Below are 24,786 nucleotides of genomic sequence, written 5' to 3' on the forward strand. Positions count from 1 at the left end.
GTTTACTGTACTTTATGCAATGCTATTTGTGGCATCGTTAAGCCTCCCCTGAAACCTTGCTATTGAAAACTAGATTTAGTCAGGGCCCATTATGAGCCCAGACAACTGCACAAAATTGCCTGCTTTTTCATACAGTGATACCTAAAATATTAGTCAGGCACAGGTGCCTGACACATCAAGTATGTTCTCATATCAGGACCAGCAAGTGTCCCCAGTGCGGTTCACTCAGTCCATCCTCTGGCCAGGACCAACCTGGAGCCCCATGGCTCCCTGCGGCTCCAGGAAAGGGACAGAACAGCTCCTCCTTACAGCCAGGGCAGGGCAGCAAAGCTTAGGGTGCGAAGGAGTAAAAAGGTCACATAAACCCAGAAAAACAATGCTGCTCCATAAAATGAATGACACATTCCCTTCACCTGCAAAAGCTGCCAGCAGCGGTATGCACATCAGAAGCAACTTTAGGATGCAGCACACGGCCAGGGTCAGTTGTTTCTCTTCTTGGTTTAGGTGTTACCGTTCATAAGCTACTGGGTGCCCCTTAGAGGCACTGCTAGAGGAAGAGGCTTGTTCTTCCTTCTTTGCAGCTGCACATCACTGAAACAGAAAGTATGGGTTTATAAATATTGTGTAATTGAATCTTACTCTGTGTACTGTATCCTGTCAGTGGCACTGCCTTTTCTCCCAGACACATATCTTTCAGCACTTGCTGCTGTGATTCCACATTAATATCTCTGCCTGCTGCTGGAATGTGCACTCACATCAGCAGCTCCTTCCAGCAATAGCACTATTAAAAATAATGAAATGTCAGGTTGTGCTACTGTGCATCTAGATCCATTATGGAAATGTGCTGCAGGACGATAGCTGCCTGAGTCAGTCCTACATTCGGCTTTCAGAGGGAAAAATGCAGAGAAAGACATTTATGGTTTTAAATAGCACCTGGATTCCTGTCCATGGATAACCTTTGCCTGAGCAGTGCTTTTCCAGAAGGATGTACAGGGCAACACTTCAGTCAAAGAGGCACTGAAAAAAATCTTGCTTTTTTGACCATCCTTCTTTCAGTAGACAGAACCTCTGCTATTTTTATCCACCAGAAGTGTGTGAATTAAAATGAAATGAAAGGACATAGGCTCTGGAAGGAGCAGACTGGCACAAGATTTCAGAAGATTGGGACAAACAGATCTAATAACATAGGAAATAAAAAAGTAGCGGACACGGTACAGTCAGTTTCAAATGCTGTTTACTATACTGTCAGAGAGATCAATAATGTTCTGTCATTACTGATTTCCACTGGGGATATACAGAGTATTGGGGAGGGAGCAACTATATTATGCAGAAGATGCAAGGTACGTGAAGAGTCAGGCGAAAGATACCGGTAACGAGTTTCTCATGCAAAAAATGTGTTTGAATTCTCTCAAAACAGGCTAGCCTCATTGCACAGACAAGTTCATTTCCATCTATATTATTCCTCTCACTGGGAATTCTCCACCTGCTTCCTCTAAATAATCACAGGCCAAATGAGATGAGCCTAAGGGAACACAGACTAGGCAAAGAAAACACAGCTTGGTAGTGTCGGGGTGTGCACTATCTCCAGAATTACATGCAGAAATGTCCTACTCACCTCATTTGATTTGAGCCTGTGCTGGTGTTATGAAGAAAACAAACCTGCCTCTTCTTCTGTGAATTGACAGCATCTCTTATCACAAAGTTGCCCAGGTTGTATCACTCACCTGTGTCTTGTATTGAATATTTACAAGTGCACACACACACACACGAATGGACAGTATGACCTAGCAATGGCACATAAAAGAGTTTGGGTTATAAATGGCATATAAAGTGGCACATAAAGTTGTTTCTGAGCAATCTGGGATTCCAGGGGGAACCACCTCCAGATGCTTTTGTAGCTTTAGGACCCTGGCCTCCATACTGAGTGGGGCAGATTCATTACCCATTTGCTCTTTCTGTGTGTACACAAGCAAAGAATCAGAATTAGCATTGTCCTGCACATACACTCTCTGTATTGCCAAGCAATAGCAGTGAGTAAAAAAGAATGGTCATATGAGGGCCATGAGAAGGAAACAAAGCTGTTGATTTGCCAGGGATTTTGACTGAGCAACAACCCTCAGCCGATGGGATGTACCTGGTAGCCCATGCAGATAATCAGGCAACGATCAGCAACAAATACAGTGCAAAGGAAATGCAGCATGCACGCTTGAGAACCACATGATCTATAAAAAGCATTGTTCCTAAGCTGGGGTTTGTCGTGTCTGAAAGTTTATAGAGAGAATGTCAGCTCAGCTGGAGGGGGCAGTGCCATCAAGAGGAACAACAGAATTGCAGCATGTAAGTGGCTTCTTGCCTTATCTGGTGGTGGTGAGAATACTTATGTAACTAACCACAGCTGTAAGCATGGGAAGGATTTAATTGTTTGACTACTTGCAGTCATTGTCCTAAAACATGTTCTCAAAAGCTCTGGATATCTCCTTGCCCCATAAATTTTTCTGCATTGTTAGATCCTAACATATTTTCAATTGTTGGTGATAAAAACCTGTAATTTAGTGTTCTTTTTACTGGGCATTGCCAACTTTGCTGTGCTTTAGGCAATATAAAGTGTTACTTAAGCATTTGTTAACGAATAGAGCAGAGAATGCCTGAGCGAGATGGTCTCTGCACAATTTGTTCCAAGGGTGTGATTCACCACCCCTTAGACTGAGCAAGTTTTCTTATCAATTTCAGCAGGCTTTGGGTGCAATTAAAACTCTTGCTATGACAAGTCTGAAAAGACTTAAAATTACTCCAATACATGCAACTACATCAAATGTCAGACTGAAACAAAATTGTAGCCATTGAAGGCTATCTTAATTTCATCTTTTAAACCCATATTGAGATACATCCCTATTAATGGATATTATCTCATATTATCCCCTCCTCTATTTATCACCCGGGGCCCCTGGTTGTCTAGTGGTTAGGGTGCAGGACTCTCACCGCTGTGACCCGGGTTCGATTCCCGGCCCCCCGGGCAGATGGAGCTCGTCAGCCCTGTGAGGTAATCCATCTAAGAGAAGGTCACTCTAAACAAACCTACGTCCTGAGACCCTCACTGCCACTGTCCAAGCTTGCTCGGCCCCGGCAGATGAACCTCAGGATTAAAGGGTGGGCTCAGCTCAGCGCACGCTGTGTCTCACCTAAAAAATCCACTGCGCAGGCTCGAAGGGTTAATGACCTTTCCCAAATCTTCGCTCGCGAAGACTGGCCATATTTATCACCCAGTTCAACATCACCAGTTAACCATTTGATATTGGCAATGGCAGTGTTTTCAAACAACATCCCAAATCAGTGATCCATCCCCATTACAGTCAGGCTAACAACCACACAGCATCCCCAGCTAACAGCTAAAGTTACAGCTGCTGAGGCTGGAGGGATGCTACAAGATAGCATCCTGCTAAATATGCCTGCAAAATAAGAGAGAATGATGGAGTAAGGGTGACATTTGCTGAATGCTTACCAGTTCCACTGATAGAGATGGAAAGAAAACACACAAAGTACACACATAAGCTAATACATAATTATTTTGCTCACTGTACAAATGAAGAAGTCACAAACAGGCTTTGCCCCAGCATAGCAGAGCCAGAAGGCACCGTGCCCATACCATGCCACAGGCATTAACATTTCATCTGCTAGATGCAAGCGGGTTGGGGCTGTGTCCTCTGGGCCCTGCTCCCAGACAGACTTTTGCTGCTGAGCAGACACTGCAGTTGCTCTGTTCAAAGCAAGACAGAGCTGATGGCACCAAGCAGTATATCACAGCTCCAGGGCATCTGAGGCTGCAGTACTGACATGTAGACATGGAAGAACCCAAGAACAACAGCAAACTAATGACTAATTGACTCCTTGCTGAGGAGTGTGATCCTGCCAAGTTTTGAATTTCAGTAGATTTATTGACAGCATTTTGAAAAACGGCAGCTCTGCTCTTCCCTGCAGAAGCATCTGTTTATACCTCGGAGTCCTAGAACTACTAATGACCAGAGACCACACATGAAAAACACAAGTCTGAGAGTATTTCCGAGAAGATCAAACATAAAAATACATAGTATTTACATTGGTATTTTTGGTATCATCTGTCAAGTCTTAACTGCAGAAGTTAATCCAAATAAAATGAGGATGTTGTTTTGTTAATTTGCTTAAGAGGAGTAATTGCAATGCAGTAGATTAGTGGGTACTGACAGTAAAATAGATCACTTTTTCATGGAAGACAAAAGAGAATTATCTCCTTAGGAAGATAACAGGGTGTCATCCAGAGCTCAGGAAGAGGCAGCTTTGAAGAAAGAACTACGGTGAGTCTGGTGAGTGTCTCTTACAGCATCTCATCATAGCCAGAACAAGGTGTTTTAGAGAGAGCTGCAAGAGCCCTTAAAATTAGTTTTGAATCACTCTAATGCAAAAGAAAAACCTGGTTTAGCAGAGGCAAGAGTGGTTCAGGAGTCACCTGTTTCTAAGCAGCCAGCTACCATATAGAGATGGATAGGTGGGTGGAAGCAGCCACCTACCAGTCAAAATGGCACCTCTGGAAACTGCTTGAACAACATTTCTCTGTCCCCTCCTATATTTGCATCATCCTGCTGCACTAGAATTAATCAGTCTGATCAGCACTGCTTTTATTTGCCAGAAAGCTGCAAAACAGCTCAGATTTGCCCCTAGCCAGCATTTTATAGGATATACAGAAAGTCTCAAGGGTTCTCAATCTCCACTAGGTCATGACTACTAGAATTACTCAAAAGAAGTGAAATCATTTCACTTCACTGTACATATCTAAATGTTAATCACCTCCATCTAAGCAAGTCACCCTGGGCTCCTTTAAGACTTGGTGGAGAGAAATGAGCATCTCCGAAAGGCAGCTCATTTCATCTTCACATAGATGCCTAAGATGGATGAGAGGAGTTGCTTTCTGGAGGTGTCTATTTCTCTCCATTATCTATACAGAGAGCCTGAGGTGATGAGCTTGCACTCTGATGATTAACTCACCACGTCAGAAGCTAAAGGCATATGAATCCCACGTGAAGTGCATTAGCATTTGAGCAGCCAGCCCTGCAGACAGAAGGGAGGGGGTTACAGAGCACACTGTTGACAGCCACTCTGGTGGATTCTTTTGCCCTGCTGAGACGTGCATGGTGACATATCCAACGACTTCCTAGGGAAGAAGAAGGAACCTAAATGCAAAGAATGGATCAGGAAAGGAGAAGGGCAATACATTAAAGAAAGAGTAAAAGAAATCTACAGATAGCAACCAGCCAAAAATTCCCTGCTGGATGTTTCCTGCCCAACACAGCATGGCTCACTACGACTAGTTATACCTGAATTATCCAGAACTGCAGTAAGGGAGATGGTAGTTAGCCCACAAGATGGTCTCACACTACCTTTCCCCTTACATCTGCAGTTCTGCCATGATGGAAGTTTGGCAGACTGAGCAGGTGCATGCACACATATCTGAATGCATATGAAATCTTGTCTGAAAGGCATGTTCCTTTTCACAGCAAGACATCCATGCCCATCTGAAAGGAAGCAACCTAGCAGGCTCTACATCATCTACCTGTAAATATGCCCAGGATATCACACATCGGGTCTGAAGGAGCATTGCTGGTATGCAGTAAAAGATGATCCAGAGATACCTGGAGATACAGAGATACCTCCCCACCATGCAAGTCGAGTACTTGTCCCCAGCACTATTTTGTGGGAACTGAAGAGTCCTCTTATCGCCATTCAGAGCTGGGAAGATAAGACACAAAATTCTCTTGAGCACTAGGCTGGTATCACAATTACTGACTAATCCTGTCTCTATAGCCTGTCACAAGAACATTTTTTGGCAGTCATTTCAGCTCCTTTCACAGTCACATGAAATTAATTTAATTATTTTTTTAAAAAATCTAAAGAATAATGGGATTTAATTTACTTAATGTGAAGCTTTCTGGGCTGTCACTCCACCCAGCTTCCGATCAACTTGTAATCGTTCAGCTGTGAGTGACTGACATTTGTGTCTTTCATTAAGAGTCCATTGTCTCAGTTAAAATCCTTCCTTCCATGCTTAATTTTGTGTCATATTGCTTTTATTTTTCAAATCTGTATTTTCATTGTCAGGCACCCTGGACAGAGGGCTCTCCATGTGTATAGGATTGACACAGCTACCTCCTGCTCCTAGAAGCAGGTTTCACCTGTCGCTGCACTGTGTTAGGGGAGGATGAGATGCAGAGTCACTGCCTGAGACAAGACACATGCCATGTTTTATACAATCATGCACATGTCTGAATAAATACTACTCAGTTTTTATTTGTCTGACTGGCATGATGATGGCCCCACTGAAATTTATGACCCTGTTATGGCTGATGTCATATGAACACCTATCAGCCTTACCATCCTCCTCTAATCCCCAAACAAAAGTAAGAGATGTCAGAGACTCTATAGGAAGTCCAAGACAGAAATGCTCTTCAGCATTGATGACCGTAAAAAACGCTTGGGAATCTCATTCCTTTGTTGTTCAAAATTTGAGGAAGGTATTCAAGTCATCATTAATGAGATCCAGAAGTGTTTGGTCTTCTTGATCTGTCCATCTTCCACTCCCATTTTAAACCATAGAGCCCTCCAGCAGTCTTAACACCAGAAAGCACCAGGATAGAATCACAGAATATGCCAAATTGGAAGGGACTCAAAAGGATCATTGAGTCCAACCCTTAGCCCTGCACAGGACCATCCCCAAGAGTCACAGCATGTGCCTGAGAGTATCATCCAAATGCTTCTTGAACTCAGATAGGCCTGGTGTTGTGACCGTATCCCTGGAGAGCCTGTTCCAGTACCCAACCACCCTCTGGGTGAAGAACCATTTTCTAATATCTAACTTAAACTTCCTCTGACACAACTTCAGGCCATTCCTTCAGGACCTGTCAGGGGTCACCAGAAGAGATCAGTACCGGCCCTTCTTCTTCCCCTCACAAGGAAGTTGTAGACTTCAGTGAGGTCTCCCCTCAGTCTCCCCTTATCCAGGATGAACAGACCAAGCTGCTCCTCATACAGCTTCCCCTCAAGGCCCTTCACCATCTTCATTGTCCTCCTTTGGACACTTCCCAGTAGCTTAATATGTTTCTTATATTGTGGTGCCCAAAACTGCACCTAATATTCAAGGTGAGGCTGCACCAGTGGAGACCAGGGCGGGACAAGCAACTCCCTTGACCAGCTGGCGATTCTTTGCCTGATGCCCCCAGGACACAGTTGGCCCTCCTGGCTGCCAGGGCACTGCTGACTCATGTTCAACTTGCCACTGACCAGGACCCTCAGGTGCCTTTCTATGACACTGCTTTCCAGCATCTCATTCCCCAGTCTTTACGTACATCCAGGGTTTCACAATTCCAGGGGCAGAATCCAGAACTTTCCCTTGTTGAACTTGATATGGTTGATGATTGCCAGTCCTCTAATTTGTCAAGGTCTCTCTGCAGGGCCTCCCTGCCTTCGAGGGAGTCAACAGCTACTCCAAGTTTTGTGTCATCTGTAAACTTGCTGAGTATCCCTTCCAATTCTGTGTCCAAATCATTTATGAAGATGTTAAAGAGCACAGGGCCCAAGATGGAGCCCTGTGGAACCCCACTAGTGACAGGTCACCGCTCTAATGTTACCCCATTCACTATTACCCTCTGTGCTCAACCTGTGAGCCAATTGCTCACCCACCACATGATGTGTTTATCCAGCTGTGTGCTGGACATTTTGTCCATCAGGATTCTGTGAGAGTATCCTTCGCTAAAGTAGGAGAAACAGGGGCAGAGACTTAGTGGAAGGATTTTTAAACAAACAACACTCCACATTAAACCACAAGTATCTACAGCTGTGCAAAATAATATGATTTCTGGTTAGTGACAACTTCCTTAGACAAAGCAGAGGTTCTTTTACTTCCATTCTTCACTCATTGTTTTCCTTGTATCCCATGCATCCATCCTTGCTTAGAAAAGCAGAAACCTTTTAAGACTGTCCTGTAGCATTTTTATACCAATTGTCTGATGTGTGGGGAAGCTTCCATCCTACCTGTTTTGGCAGAAAATATAGCATAAAAGTTGCATTTGGCAATGTAAACACTGCTGGTAGAAATTGTGTCATTCTCAGAGGGAACAGCTGCTTGATTTTGAATCATTAATGGCCTCTAAACTCTCTCTGGGGTACTTCCATAGGGTATCTGTCACTCTGTACAGGTTATACAATGTAGAACTGAGCGACTTCATTCCAGTGTGCTCAGACAGCGTGGATGCAATCTTACAATCACAAAACACGCTCGCAAACGCACATGGCTCACACCACAGCCCCGCCTGCTCCAGGAGCGCGTCTCCAGCACCGCTCAGCACAGGGTGCTGACGGACGGGCTGCGGGGAGCGGGCAAGCCCCAAGCAGGCTCCAGGTTCCCAGACAGTCACCGCAGCAGGTACTAGCCCTCGTAAGCGCTCTGCCCGCCGACACACCTACTCTCCGCGCCGCTGCCCGCACCAGCGTGGGCTGAGCTCCAGCTGGGATCGGGGTGACCCAGCCCCGCAGCCGGGCTCCAGGCAGGGTGGCAGCCGCCCGCCGACCCACGCCCCGACAGGGCAGCGAGAGCGCCCCCGACAGGGGCCCACCCCCCGCGCATCGCTGGCACGGACAGCGGCGACAGTCGTGCCTGAGCAGCGGCAGCAGCCGCGCCGGGGAGCGGGGAGAGGCGGCGCCTTGGGGCCGGGGCCGGGGGGCCGGGGCCGGGCCTGGCCGGGTGTCCCCGCGGCTCACCCGGCTGTGGGCGGGCGGCGGTGCCCCCTGGCGGGCGCGGCCGAGCGGGGGCGGTGCCGGTGCCGTGTCCCCGCCGGCGCGGAGCGGAGAGGAGCGGAGCTGCCGCATCCTCATCCTTGCCTTGGCCCGGCCCCGCCAGCTCCCCCCGCCCAGGGGGGGCGGGAAGGCAGCTGGCGCTGCCCGCAGTCGCGGCGCGCCCCGAAGTGGATCCGCACGGCGTTTCGCCCCCACCCCTCCGCCGCCGATAAATCCCAGTGCCGGGGGGTAGCGCAGCACTTGGTGGCTGCCGCGCTACGGGGAGGCGACGGAGCTCGGATCGTCCCAAACATCCCCTTCCCGGGGTGGCGACCCCCGCCCAGGGGCAGCAGGAGCCGCTACCGCCTGAGCCCAGGTGAGTGCCTGAGCCTGGGCAGCTGCGGGAGGAGGGACGGGACAGTGCGGGGGTCGCAGGGAGCTGCAGGAATGTACAGGGTGCCTCATCTGGCATCCCCCGCTGCTGCCCGGAGGAGACGGGCTGCAAGGGGAAACCTCGTTAGCACAGGGGCGGGCAGGCAGCCGGTGCCGCCCTGTAGTCACTCCTAAGTTTTCCTTCGTGAGCTTGAGACGGCTCCCGAAGGTGTCCTTGAGGGCTGCGCGGCTCCAGTGTCCGTGGGAACCGTGGAGCGGGAGTGAGTAGCGGGGGTATCCCGCCCAGCGCGGCTTCCCCTCAGCGCCCAGCGCTCCCGTTGTCCCGGTAAGCAGCGCGCTCTCCAGGGTTGTCCAGGTATCCCCAGTCGCTATTCGTGTTCGTGTGAGGTTGTCTTTAAAGTACCGGCCCTTTCTCTCAACAGGTGGAAAGGGCAGTGCTCTGCCCTCTGCTTTCCCATGCCTGGGTGGGGGCTGAGCGGTGGAATGATTCACAGGATGTGAAAATAGTTAGTACTGTACGAGGTAGACTGTACTTCTTGCTTCAGGACTGGACCTCCAGGGGCATGAAATACAGCTGTTGGACTGTCGATCTACCTGTTAGTCTTTGTGACTCAAAACGAGCATCAGGTGGAATAGACACCTTCCTTTGGTTACAGTCTGGAGTCTCCTTCAATATAGATGTGCAGAGAACAGGGCTAGTTCATTTTGTTGTTTGTAACCAACCTTACACTTAAAGTCCATTATTTGGGTTCATGCTGACTCTAAATAATGGGCTATTAAAAGCATAAGGAATTTAATCTGTGTTTATTTCCTGGTGGCTGGGATTCTTACTGAAAAAATTCTGAAATGTTCACCTTCAAAAGAAAGGAATTTGCATGTAATCTGGGTGTACTGGGGCTCTAAGTTTAAAAACAAAGCAAACAAACAAACAAAAACAGAAAAAAACCCACACCAATTCATAACTCCGATGATATAGAAATAGCACTACTTTGCCATAGAGAAACACGTAAGTATGGCATCCACACAGTAAAGTGCTTGTTAAATTCATGTGGGGGCTTAGGTGTCATGAGCTTTGGTGGAATCACTGAGCTGCTGAAGGCAAGGCTGAAGGCAAATGTGCTTCTGTGTTTCTCAAAACCAGGGCTTAAGTACTGCTCATTGAAGCATTCAGTCACATGAATCACAGTCGTTCAAAAGTTCAAGGCAAACCAAATCAGGGAAAACGTGGACTGAACAGCATCATCAGTCTCTCTGCACAGAACTAGGTAATCAGTAGTGCTGTGGATTTTTCCTGTGGTTTTTTTTAGGAGGTCTGTAAATATGGGGTGAGCAGTTCTTGACTGTCTTGAAATGCAGATTACAACCTCATAAGAGCCAGTAGCCCTCCATGATCGAGCGCTGGCTTCAGCCTACATTTGCATTTCAGTCACCTCTCAAACTCCAGGACTTGGGAGGGTAGCTTTCATATGCTCTACCCAATTTTAAAAGTGCAAGCATGTAGAGAATCTCTTATTTGGTAAGACTTGATCTGCAATTCATTTACAAGCACCAAAACCAGATTATTGTCAGGCATCCGATAGATAGATAGTTGTCAGGAACCAGAGCACTTTCCAGCATGAAGAAAGAAAACATTATATAATTAAGATGTCCAAGGATTAGCATTTATTTCTAAGTAGCTTGGTTCTTCTGCAAGGTACTCTTTTATTCCTATGAAATTAGAAAATGGTACTTAATGGTACTGTTTTTTCTCTGCTGACGAAGTCCTGTACATGCTGAAATCATCTGTATCCTTGGGTATCTTCCCATTCTTTTCAGGACGCAGATAAATACGCCTGCCTTACAAGCTCCAATAAAGTTAAGATGCACTTTCGCTTGTATTGTTATTTAACAATTTGAGGAGTGTACTGACAGAAGCAGTGTTGGTTTCACAGTTCTGTGTTAGCCTGTTGCTTTTGATGATGTGCCTGGAGCTTTATTGTTTTTTGTTTTTTTTTTCTTTTACCCACCAGCTTCACCACGTGGCCACCTAAAGACAGTGGATGTTGGCTTTAAAACTTGTGTATCCCTGATCCTGGTATGCCTGCTGAAATCCAGGTGTCCCTTACTGGCAATTGCGTTAGTGAGTAGAAGGGGAACCTGGCAGCAGCCCCTCTTCTGACTGAGGGGTTTGGATTTATCATAACCTTCCTGTAAGAATGACATTTAAGACATGAGGATCTCTTCCAGGACACAAAGGGAGTAGTCATGTATAGTAAAAAGGAAGAAAAAAATCTCAAAGTAAACAGTGAGAAAAGTCTTAAATCAGTTCAAAGCTATTTGGAGAGTCATTGGTCAAACAGTGGGAGGACACAATAAGTAAAAGTTACCAGGCCAAACTCATCTCCATCTAATTACATTAAGTCTGTCAAACTGATCCCTGACACAACTTGACTTAGAAATATCGGTCTGGTTCTCCTTAATAAAGTAACTAGCCAGCACCTATTTCTCCACAAGATCATGTATGTAAATACAGCTGCTTAGGGGCAGCCCTCATAAATTCAACAGGGTTTGACCTGTGTAAAATTAACTACCTGCCCAAGGTTTTACTTCTGCAAACAGATGGTAGAGTAGCCCTTCTGAACCTTTCTACATAGATAATTTGATGCTCTTGACAATCCTGGCAGCAACAAATGTGGGATCTGTGGAGGTCTCTGCAGGAAGTTCTGCAGGTGCAGGTAAGGTCAGAATTTGAATGTAACTGAGGTGGAGATGTGATCTGCAGAAGTGAGATGAGGAATGCCAGGTGGGAAGCATCATGCTAACCTGGGAATAATCTGCTGCACAAATGTAGTATGGGAAACAGCTTGCCTGGTAGAAGTTCTGCAGAAATAAAAAGCAGTACTGAGGGAAAGCCTGACATCTCACAGGGCTTCACAAGGAGGATTGCACCCTACAAAACATGTGGTGGGATTTGGTCCTGCGAGTAGGCATCGGTGAGATCTTGGCTGGAGGACTCTGCCAGCTGAGGACACAGCTGTTCAGTGTGTCAGCTACCTGGTAAGCGTGCAAGGAAGGGCTTAAAAATATGGTCTGAAGGAGATTCATCAGGCTTTTTAACCTGAAGAGTGGACTGAAGCAGGACATGCTCATAGCCCCCAGATCTATAAAAGAGGAAGGGTGTTATCATCTCCCTGTGAAGCCAGCATGGGCTCAAGCCCTAGAGAAACCAGTGTGCTGGACTGCTGAGAAACTTCCCATGGAAAAAGTTTCTAAAGGCTCAGTCACGTTCATAGCAGCAGCTGTACTCCCATCCAGGCAAGGAGATAACCCTGAAAGAGTCACAGGATGTCCTTAGATATCCTGGGCTTGGGTAGGACTTGGCAAGGGTGCTTTTGTAACAAGGAGCTCCTACTACAAAGGGATATCTTTCGTTGTCCCACAGACAGCAAAGTCATCTTGGACATAAGTATTTGGGCCTTTAAATTATATAGAATTCCAGGAAGCACATTGATCAGCCACAACATCTAACTCCTCTGCTCACATGGAACAACCCTTTTGCTTACTGTTTCTTCACATCCAGAAACAAGAAGGCAAAATGCCGAAATGAAGACCACTCTTTTAAAGACAGGGCTTGGTCTTACACATGGCAGTTGCCAAGGCTGTGGCTGCTGACTGAGTCTTCCTGGATGCCAGTTTCCCTTCTGTTGCCTTTGCTGGCTAAATCCTTTCAGTTAGGTGGCAGTTTCTTGGGCTGTAGAGTCTGCTTGCTCTCCCTGGACCTGCAGGGAAAGCACCTCCTCATCCCACTTCTGTGGCCAGGGGGACATTTCCACTCCTGCCTCTGCTCTGGATTTCACTCCGCACTGCCAGAGTTTCCTTCTTCATTACCCACAAGGGCTGGCTACTTCCCTTACCAAAGAGCTTGTGGGACATGGGGTGCAGCCTTTCCCTGCTCAGCCTCACTCTTGCAGGAAGACACAAAAGGACATCTCCACTGGAAGCAGGCAAATCAAGTATTTGTTGCAGCAGAAGCTCATAGTAAAATTGCTTCTGAGGGTTACCCATGTCCTCTCAGGGGTCTGTCTGGGATCCTAAAAATGAAAAAGCTTATTCAATCTCTGCAGTAGTCTCAAAAAGGCATGGTGGTACAATATCAGCAGCTCACCAAATACAATTTAAAAGCTAGGGCAGCACATTGCTAGCCCCCAGCATTGCCACTTGGTTGCTACCACTGGAAACCCACTTCTTTCACACTTCTGGCCAAATGCCACAGCTTCAGGTTGGCAGGGAACAGGCTGCACTGAGACCTCCAGCACCACCCTTGCAGAATTATCCTTCTTTTCCTGAAAGACTTTCCAAGTTTGGATATCCTGGGGGAATATCATGCTGATAGCTTCTAATTATGCTGCAGTTGATTTACCAATTTATGTCTATTTAAGAGCTAGAAGTCATGGAAGGCCAGGATGGATCCCTTTAATGAACCTGCATTTCAGATGTAGCAGCATCTCTTTGGAAGAGCTTTGAGAGAAGAGGTCAGACACATATCCATCTCTCCAAGTTGGACAGCCCAGTCCCAGTGTGGGCTACCTGAGCCCTTGGCTGTCTCCTGTCCCTACAGATACCTTCTTCATGCCTCTAGGTGTTTTTGCAGCTACCTGTGCTGTGGCAGCATGTCATCATAGCAAAATGCTCTCTTGAACTGTGCTCCATGGGTTGGGCCTGGAGCTGCTTCTATCTCTGAGTGTCTTTCCTATAGGAGATGAATTTGAAGCCAAGCATATAAGCTGAAAAGTACCATTCAGAAAGAGATTTATGGTCCTGTTTCATCTGGGATGCATATGTGGAATTATTCCCTGCCTGAAAGCACTGACTCAGAGCTCACATGTAAATTGCCGGGATAATTCCACTATTCTGTGTTTCACAGAATTAAATGTTCTCTGCCTTGCTTCAAGTGTTTGGTTAATGAAAATCTTTCGGTTTTCTCCTCGAGAGAGTTTGGTAGACTGTTGGGCTGTAACTATGTCTTTCTGACTTGCAAACACACAATGACTGCCAGTTAAATTAATATCTTAATTTTAAAATGGACAGCTTCCCATCAACACCACATTCTTGCAGTAAGGTTTTTCATTCGTAGCATTTCTCATGTATGAGAAGTTCTGCATGAGGGAAAATACCTGGAGCTTAGCAAAACTGTATCTGTGCTGTGTCTTAACTTCACATCCCAAAAAATCCAAAGGTGCAAAACTGAAGTTGGCTGCCCAGCAAGATCCTGTCGTGGGAGTGGGCGATTGTAATACACAGGCATAATTCACAGGTTTATACAGCCAATAACTTAATTTTGATCCATTTACAATGACAATTCATTAAAGGACCGAAATAATAAAACAAAGTAATTCTTAAACTGCTGAAATAGATTAGGTTCAGTAGTTATCGCCCAATTTTCAAACTGAGTGAGGTCTGAAGTGGGTTACACAAGCGAGCACACATACATTTTCTTTACTAGATGTTTTCCAGCTGATTCTGCCAGGCTTCTCAGGATCAGAACAGCATGTGCCTGCTCTGACCAAAGTGAAGTGGTCCAGCTGGGTACACACATGCACCCAGCTCTCTGCTTGATGCTGCTTGCTGTGGTAGCTGTCGCTGCTCAGGTGGTTTTCTGTACAATTTGCGTTTCCCTGAGTTGTGACAGTCAAGAATCCACCTTTCTCTTTTTGATGAGCTGTTATATTTCATAAACTAGCATAAACTAGCCAAGCAGTCTCACAGAGCTGTAAATATTTGATAAAAACTTCGCACGGTGTGAGTGTGAACTGCACAGTGTAAGAGACAGCTAAAAATCAAATTGTGCTGGGCATTATCTTCTTGAATTAAGAGCCCAGATTATCACTGGTTTTGTTTACTGGACTGAAACAAATATCTGAAATTCCTGAATAGTTGGACAAATTATGCATTAGGAGCTTGTATGAATAGAGCACTCGCCTGGGTTAAAATTGCACTTTCCTGCTGTATGTGTATGAGCCTTTCTCTGGGCTGCCTTTCACACAGCAGCTTCTTGCTGAGCCTTAGGAGAGCTTTCAGGGATATTAAAACACAGACTGTTCCTCTGAAAAACAGTGATCATCTTGTCCGTATCTGAATTCTTCCTGTGGGTCCTCAAAACAGCTAACCCATCAGACACATAGGGAAGGCCAAGAGGAGGTCTCATTAGCTATTTGAGCCTTTTGCTATTAGGAAGCCTATGGTCCCTTCTTCAGATATTTTCCAGTTGTGTCAGGTAATGCATGTATACAAAAGAAATCCTCCGCTTTTGTATCCATGTAGACATAGTTATAGCCCAACAGTCTACAAAACTCTCTCTAGGAGAAAATGGAAAGATTTTCATCAACCAAAGTAAAGAGAGTAAGAAATAGTAGTAAATTCTTAATCTAGTACTAGAAATAGTAGTTATCCAAACTCATTACAGTTTGTGCTTGAAGGCTGGTGTCAGAAGACCTCCTATGATGGGACTGTCCTTCCTGGCTGAGCCTTGGTGGGGTCCAAAATGCTGTGTCCTATTTTTAGGGGCAGGGACTACAGTTCTAGTTGCTCCTGCTTGTGGAGAAGTTTGTAAAAAGAAAGTAGGGAAATTTCTACATAGAATTTTTCTTATCATGATTAAAGAAGTGAAACTAGCCCTGCATTTAACCTGTTAATTGTGATGATTTCTGTCCTGTAGAGTTTGAGGCAACCACAGACTTTCTCTTCTTTCTGGTAGATGCAGAAGTGTCTCTGAAAGAGGGAGAAATCTTCCATTAAAAGCAATTATGCCAAATTTGCTCTGAAACCTTCTCATATTAAATGACAATTGACATTTTTTAATGACTTAGTGTAGTCCAATTGTCTTTTTGAAAAGGCTACAGTATTTAGTGTCAAAATACCAGTTTTCTATCACTGTTGGTTTTTGTCTCTGAGTTATGATTTAACATATATACTAAGCTGCTAAAGGTAAATGCATGTCATACAAAAGTAAAGCTTACTTATTTTCCCAAGTATTTGATAATAGAAGAACTATTTTCAAACACAGAAGAAAAAACACATCATAAAGAAAACTAGAGCCACAAGAGGTTTAGGCACAGCTTGTTTTGAGGCAGGTTTGATATGTAGGTGGGTGATAAATATACTGGGATTTGCTGGTGGAGATATTTGCGATTTTTTCGCTTGGTGTCAAAAAGCACGTCATGGATGTTTGGAAACTTATAATCGTGCTGTTTCTGTTAACTGTTCCTGTTAATAAGTGCTAGCAGGGAACCCTGCCCAATGCTGCTGAAGGGCAGCCAGAAGAACAAGTGAGAACATCCTCAGCAAGCCCTAGGGACATCCAAGATCAGGGCGGAAGCTGAGCTTGAGGTTTATATTAAGGTACCATTTTACATTACCAGGAAAGCTTAAATCTAGATTGTGGGCAGGTCCAGACACCAGGCCCAGGGGAGAAGTGAGGACTTGGCCCAATTACAGCAGTATATTAGAAGAAAAATTCCTGTCAATTTTCTTGAGTCCCTGATATCTATACAAATTCGCTGCATGTGTTTTGGGATTTTGTCCACATCCTTTAGGCACTGTAGATGCCAACTGGAGCCAATAGAGGTTTGGGAACTGCTGAGAATGTGAATGAGTTATTAATATATAAATCAGATAGGGGAGAAAATATTACTTAAGTGTCTTCCACACCATATTGAAACATTTCGCTTTTCTTAAGCCCATTTTCTTTACTCTTTGGTTGCTGAGGGAGTTTGCTAAGGTAAACTGCTATTATCCTGGCTCCTTTATAATTTGGGGGATTCAGCAGATGTGAATGGAGCTAAGTGCAGGCTCTTTCCCAGGCAAACACTTCCCAGTGTGAAGTTTTTGCATACACTGTATATGAGATCCAGGCTGCATCACACTTAAAACGATCCTGTAGCTTTCCCTCATGGACAAGGTGGGCTGGCATTCATCACCATCTTCTGGCCACACTCAATCCCACTCTGTGAGACTTGAGACCATGGAACAAGTATCTCATTACTCCCTATGTCTATATTCACCCTGACTGTCCCTTGCAAGTGCTTCTGCCTGGGCATCAGAGGAGCATTGGAAAAATCCAGGGATTGAAAGAGTGGTTCCAGAGCGGCCAGGGACAAATGATGGAGAGAAACCTGAGAGTTTTCACCCTTAACTAAAGCAGTTTTCCAGAAGTGAATGACGTTGAGTTGCGTCCATCTCCCATGCTTTATGAGTGTTTCAGGTATGACCAGCTCCTGTGTCACTGACCGCCCCGGTACAGGTATGGGGAGCTCATGGGGCTCTCCCTGCTGTGCAGCTGTGTCCTGGGACCTCCAGGAGCACACAGCCAGGAGCAAGCAGTAGGGCTGTTACTACAGACTGTGGAGCTAGAACTTAGAACGTAAAATGTAAAAGTAGGTTAAAAATGAGGAGGCTAGCATTTATCTCATCTTGTAGTTTAATTTTTACAGTGCACCTTAATTCAATCTTCTCTTTTTCATGTATAGCACATTCTAGTGCAACCATTGAATAAGACATTCACCTAATGTTAAGAGCCACAGTAAAATAGTCCTTATTTACTGATACATTTATAGCCAAGAAGCTTGCAGACAGCACGCTCTGAGCTGTGTGATGATTTTAATGTGAGGGTGGCATTTTCATGGATAAAATTTCCATTATTTCATAACCAAGCTATTGTTTTCTAACCAGGCACACAATAGGCATTATTCAGAAGGGGAGAAAAAAAATATATTTCTTTTGGGTGCATGTAATACCTCTCTTCTCTGTGTATTTAATTCATGATACTGTTGATACCATGGTCTATTTTCAGAAAAATATGTTTTCTCTCTGAAACTGACTTATAATATTTTTAAAGTGTTGTCTTCAGCAGGCAAAGCATGGTAGTAATTTTATTTTTAGTATTTTAAGCATAATGTTTTTACATTGTTTATTCAACAACATATATCTTAATGGAACTTTTAATGTAACAACCTTTAAACAATTTCACTATCTAGTTCAGCAGTACCAACACTGATCTAATTTTGGGCCCTTTTAGATAGAATACTTTAAGCTGTTTCATGAGGCATGAAATCCCGCATGAGTGGTTCAAACTGTGTGTAATACAAGGCTGAGCAATACTGCGTGATCGTGAAAATTATTCTGAAAATCAATCAGTGGGAATTTTCACTTTTGCTAGAAGGTTTTTTGGCAGACAGAGTGTGGGGGGGCAGGAAACAGCATGTTATGGGGTTGAAAGGAGCTTGAAGTATACAATACATGTGAAAGTAGACCTTGGCCAGTGATTGCCAGCCAGATGATGGTAAGAAAATCATCAGCAAGCTATGCCCACTGATAAATGTCACATCCTGGCTGTGCCTAACAGTGGAGCTAAATAGACAAAAATTCCTTGGTGGCTCTTTGCATTCCTGCTCTGAAGTGTCAATACAGAGAGATCTAGCTGGTCAGTGCTTCTTACAGAATCAATGTTGCCTTTAGAAATGTCTCTGGACAACTGACTATTAGTAGGTCTCCAAAATGGTGTCTCTTTACCTAAATCCTCTGGTCCCTCAAAATTTATATTCGATTTCTATTGCATGTCTGTCAGATGTGCTACAAAATAGTGCCCCAAACTGCTGATTTCGTCTGCTTCTTAGGCATAAGTTTTTCTTGAAGCCATTTCCAGGACATTTTTGATCCTTCATCATCAATTTGGACAGATATGTTGATGCATCACCTACTTCCAATTACCCTCCAGTGTTAACCTTTTTGTGGTAGCATTTATCCCCAGTTATGTTATCTTTCGCACTGAATTCACACATGGACGTGGATATAGTCAGCACCTTTGGAAAGAACTGGAGTGCCTCTGATCATGTAGAGATCTCTATACCTTCACCTGTAAACTCTTTTCTAAATCAATGTCATTCAGGCAATAATAAATACTTCTTATGACCCAAAAAAACCCTTGCATTTTTATGACATTTCATGTTCCAAACATAACCTAGCTAAGGAGAAAACCATTTCTTATGGTGCTGATGGGGATCAAATGTGAGCTCTGTTCTCCTGCACCTGCAAACTCTGTTAATGTCCTCATAAGTAAGATATATTTAGCATCAGCTATTTAAAAAAAAAAAACAACACTTCATTAAGTAGAAAGTGTTATTGTTATATATACTGCTTCTGAGACTACACAAAGGAAAGGGTCTGGGTTTGGTTGAGGGAGGAGTCCTACTGGTGAACTTTAGTTGTACCAGCCCACTGGTTCTTCTACATTTGGGATTTGTAAAAGCAATGTCTTTCCAGCGTGTTCAGATAGAGGGCAGGGAACTCAGTTCTGATTTTCTTCAGCTTTTCCAGAATTCTGACTTTGGTGAGACTTTCAACTACCCCAGTATTCCTCAAGTGACGTTTTTTTCAATTTTTCCCTAGTTCTGTTGCACCTGGTCACTGCTTGCAGGCAAGCAGCAGAACCACTCATACCCAGGGGGAGGGAACTGGTCCTGAAAGTGCAGCCCTGGGTAAGAGGAGACACAGGCTGCACTCCCAGATGAGTGGTGCTCTTGCTAATCCTGCTTCACAGAGGAGCCAGGTCACATAATCTCTTAAAGTCCCTTCCAGCATGGCATTTCCAGTAGGACTTGGCTCCTGCATTTTTATAGCATCACGTAAGTGGCATCTTTATGCTCTTCAGAGAGGCTGCCAAAACTTCCACTTTATTGTGGAATAATAATAATAATAATAAACCAATAAAATGTGGTTCAATATCCCGCATCCCAGCTCTCAGCAATTACACTTATCTTCTCTTTGCCAATGTTAAATCATCTGACAAAGTTCTTGCAGTGTAGCATGTTGTCTAAAAACTATTCATCCCACATCTCTCTCATTCTTTGCAATATGGGGAATATGCACACCACCATAAAGAAGCACTCAGGAACAGAATAAACACTGAGGTAGGCAATATCCCTGGAACACTTCAAAGCTGTTGTAGTTGTGTAGACGATGTGCTAATCCCCTCCATTTCTGGCCAGTGCTTTCTCTTGAAACAATAGGTGATGCTTTCTCTCGATGTGCTCTCTCTAACAGCCTAGTCTTAACAGGCTGACACTCAAGGGAAGTAGTTAACTGCTTCCCTTTAGTCTAGAAGTCAAGACCAAAAAGAAACCTCTACAGAAGCCATATGGAAGCTGGAGGAAGAACTCATTGCCCTGTCAAGAGCTAATGACGTGAGACTGAAGGGGAGAGAAATTTCCCACTAACAAGCAGAGCCATCCTCCCTCTTAGCTCGCATTTTTAGCCCTATGCATGTTCCCAACACGCCACACAGGGCTGTGGGGATAGGATCCCTTGCTCCCTGTCACAGCCGTGAATGGCCAAACCAGCACCCCCACGAGACACCCTGCTTTCTGTATGCTTACTCTCTTATATCTGCATGCTTCTTAAAAGGAGTTATTAAAGACTACCTGGAATGTTTTGACATGTTCTTCTGATTTAAGGGCATCAATTTCAGCTACTGTAGCTCTGGCAGTACTGGTTTTGCTATTTCCCTCAATTCCCAGCAGAAATTAAGCAGAGGATCTGAGATTCAGATGTTTGAGATTAATGGGATTGCTCAGGTATGGAAGCAGTGACAAAATGGAAAGTTATTCCTAGTAGAAAACGTAATTAGTCCCTTTCAGATCTTCAGTTTGACAGTAGTACTAGCATCAATTATTCTCTGTTGGGAATATTCCATTTTAACGAGGTTCACCGTAATATCATTCTTTCCCAGTAGTACTGGAGGAGAGAAGGCCTGTTCAAATTGTTATCTTCCTACCTTGAGATTTTTAACATTTGAGCCTCCTACTTATCATCTAATACTTTACCTTGACTTCAGCACCTGAACAATTCCTCTACTCTCAAGTGTCTGGAAATGAATTCTTTTTTTTCCTTTTTTTTCCCCCGTTTCATTTCTGGAAAGAGTCTGCAATCAACAGTGTTTCCAAGCTAAAAGGTATTATTACAAGTAAAGCTAAAATCCTCAGTGTGTGGAAAACTTGTCAAAATAATCTGGCAAAGCTATGAGACTGGGTCTTGGGGAGAAAAGGTAGCTCTATTGTGTTGGTTTCAGCTTAATCGGGAAACTGTGTCAACTCTGGGTCTCAACTCCTGCTCCTGCAGGTCACAGAAACTCTTCCGAGCACGCCGTCTGCAGTTTCTTCCAAAGTTATTAAATTGTCAAACTCTGAATTCCTCAGGTGCAAAATACGCTGTATTTTTAAGAGTGGTGCTGCTGTCCTAGTGCATGCTTCTTGGGGAGTTTAACAGAGCTAGATGCAGTTTGTGCTGTTAGGTTTTCTTGAGGCCAAGGAGATCCTTCTTCCCTCCATGCCAGCATTGGTGATGAAACCTCACGGCCCTATGCAAAAGTCACACTTTCACTTAGTTTCTCACCCTGCTGTTCCCTCTCCCATTTTGCCATCTGTAATCCAAAAATACTGTCTCCAATTTAGATTTAGATGCACAGCTGTGTGACTCAATCCCCTAGATAGGTTTGATAATCAGCCTTTATGCACAGCTCCAAGTTATTTTCAGTAGAGGACTGCTGAAAATAAGCAGAGAAAAAATGTAAAGAAATTGTAAGTAATCTCCTTTCCCACACCTCCATATTGGGACACTCTGTGGGTAAACATCTCTGAATAAAGCTGTTCTAAACTAAATAAATCACTGGCTTTGGTGGGTATAAAATGAGGCTGGCAATAAAACCTACATAAAATTGCATCAAGATGTTGAAGTCCTACCCGGAATGCAATGGGACTGGTGTGCCCTGCTGCCAGCGCACCCGGCCACAGCAGCGCACAGGTGCTGTACCCTGATGTGGCCCATTTCTGCCTATGTGGACTTGCTGTTCAGATGTCCAGAGCAAATTGCCAGCTCTTTGCTCAAGTGACACCTCAGGAGGTGGTGAGACAAAGTGAAGTCAACTGTTGTGACACAAAGTGTAGAGAGGGTATGATGAAACTGGTGAAGGATCTGGAGCACAGGTCTTATGAAGAGGAGCTGAGGGAGCTGGGGGTGTTTAGCCTCAAGAAAAGGAGGCTCAGGGGAGACCTTATCACTCTCTACAACTACCAGAATGAAAATTGTAGCCAGGTGGTGGGTCGGTCTCTAAGCTAGAGAACAAGAGGAATAAACCTCAAGCTGCACCAGGGGAAGTTTAGATTGGATATTGGGAAGAATTTCTTCACTGAAAGGGTTATCAAGCATTGTAGTGGTCTGCCTGGGGAAGTGGTAGAATCACCATCACTGGAGGTATTTAAAAGACATGTAGATGTGGCACTTAGAGACATGGTTTAGTGGTGGACTTGGCAGTGCTGGGTTAATGGTTGGAACTGATGATTTTAGAGGGCTTTTCCAACTAAACTGTTCTGTGATTCTGTGATTGCCACAGCTGGACAACATCCAGCTTCAGCCCATGGGGCCTCCAGAAGGGTTACTAAGCTGGATGCTTTTTAAGAGCTCCCAAAAATGTTTGTGTTCAGCAGGGAAGCTCTGCTGTCTCTGCAAAAGCAGAGGGCTCCCACAGAGATGTTTGCTACTGGCTGTTATGTTAACAGGCAGTCCAGTTGTTATAGGGTCTTAGATGAAAATGAAAAGGCATGTTTAAATCTAGTTGTGCTGAATAACTTGATTAGTTGAAGCACTTAAGATATTTGTATTGAAACCCTCGTTTTCATTGATGGGGTTGTTTTTGCAAATTATTAACAATTACAGGTCACCCTTGAGATGGAAGCATCTTAAACCTTGTTGTAAAAGCTTTTAAAAAGTGATATAAAGAGCTCATGCATCTGCATATCTGAGAATAGGAGCCAACATGCTCCAGCAAAGCTTTAATGTATCCCAGGGAAGAGTACATCAGGGCACACTGTAAACATCCAAGATACAGGGGAGGACAATCTTTGGACAGAGTTATATCTTTAGGGTAAAGTTTGAAATTTGGTAATTATTCTCTAAAGCACCACAAGGAACTAGCAGTATTCAGTGGGGATGAAGTAAAGATAACTTCATCCGTCTGCTGGAGGCTTCAGTTTCTCAGAGACCAGGCTCTCTGATAAAGGGTGACTTGATCCCAGACTACCTAGCGAGCAATCATTTGAGTTACTCACCATACAGACAGAGCAATTTAGGCAGTGGTCTATGCATGTTGATGACCCCTACAAACCAGACTGATTTTGATTTAGTGCCCAAGAGTGGTTTCAGATGCTTGATATAAGACCTTTTCGGATAAGGAGCCTATTGTGACTTGGTCAAACCACTCCATCACTACACTATATAATTTGAAGCATATAATTTGACACTATGTAATCCATCAGAGTTCATCTATCTCAACTGAAATGACTTTGTACATGAATATATGAAATTCTAATGCTGTCCCATTTTCCAGTTCCCATAAATTAAATGTGTTCAGTAGAAGACTGAGAATGTATAAGATCGTCTCTCTGCCCTTTTACACTGACAAATGTTGTAGCAGACTACAACTGAAAAGTAGCCATTACTTTAGTCACAAAAGACCCTAGAGTGAACACAATACAAAAAGAGAATTAATAGTATGTTACCTGTGTATGATGGGACTGCAGACAGACACTGAAGTGTCAATAACTTGAAGTGAGAGTGGCTGCTGTTGTTGCCTTTTTTTTTTTCTTGAAACTACTCCAACATCCTGTGCCAAATAATTTTGACAGCTTTCAGCTATGAGGGAATACATAGGCAAAATTTACTGCTATAAACATATATTTAGGAGGAGGATGGAGTAATTTTCTGTGCTAACCACTGTGCCGTCAGTACACTGTTGAATTGTGAGTATTTACTGCATGATGTGCATAGTGTCTGAAAAAACATTGTTTTTTCGTTTCTGTTTACATGGCTTTTTCTACACTAGTTTCACCATCTTAGCAAAATATCAAATACAATTGTCTTTCCTAGGTTTCAGCTGAGAGATCGACCGGAATAGCCAGTCAATATAACAATGCTCACAAGGATGCAGGGATGAAGGTAAGACAAACCATAGTAAGCTTGGTAGTATAGCAGCATCATTAACCTTTTTTTTTTCCTGCACTATATTTTTCACAGACAAGAGCGTTAGTAATTTTAACTTTGATTGAGAACTGCTATTATCCACTCACAGCATGTGGGAGCAAACAGGCACTTGGATAAATCACAAAAAAAGAAAACCACTTAGCATGCTGCTTCCCTCAAAAACTCTTTTTCTGAAGGTATAAAGCTGAGTGCTGCAGGGAGAGCATGTGTGAAGAGAGAAGCAAGGCTACAACAGCCCAAGGAAGCATGCTCAAGGTCAGCCTCTCTCACAGAAGACTGGGAGGTCACATTTGATTTAGAAGGTATTCTGATATGTTTAAAAAATTTAAGTAATTAAATAATTCAGTGAATAAAAGCCATCAGGATTCTAATGCAGTGTTAATGGGGTCTTTCAGAAATCGTGAAGATGATTTTCCTGAGTGACATAACGGCAGCCATTAGCAAACTTATCCAAGAGCAATCATCCATTAAAGGTGAGTGCCTGCACTTCCTCAATGCAGAGTAGCATGAGGAGCAGCACAAGCATTCTTG

At 44.2% G+C, this 24,786-nt stretch overlaps 1 protein-coding gene across 3 annotated transcripts in view; it reads left to right on the forward strand.

Moving 5' to 3' along the window:
* The first annotated feature begins 8,939 nt into the window (after positions 1-8,939).
* The window catches only part of HTR1E (5-hydroxytryptamine receptor 1E), a 34,652-nt gene continuing 18,805 nt past the window's right edge, over positions 8,940-24,786 (forward strand). For 2 of the 3 annotated variants that reach the window (XM_017824097.1, XM_017824106.1), the window contains exons 1-4: positions 8,940-9,172; positions 24,142-24,210; positions 24,432-24,557; positions 24,651-24,728. The gene's annotated coding sequence lies outside the window, so the exon portion shown is untranslated. The remainder of the gene's footprint in view (positions 9,173-24,141; positions 24,211-24,431; positions 24,558-24,650; positions 24,729-24,786) is intronic. The other variant, XM_017824110.1, reaches the window with a different exon arrangement.

This window comes from Lepidothrix coronata, unplaced genomic scaffold, assembly GCF_001604755.1.
Source record: "Lepidothrix coronata isolate B3197 unplaced genomic scaffold, Lepidothrix_coronata-1.0 Scaffold4, whole genome shotgun sequence".
Lineage (NCBI taxonomy): Eukaryota > Metazoa > Chordata > Aves > Passeriformes > Pipridae > Lepidothrix > Lepidothrix coronata.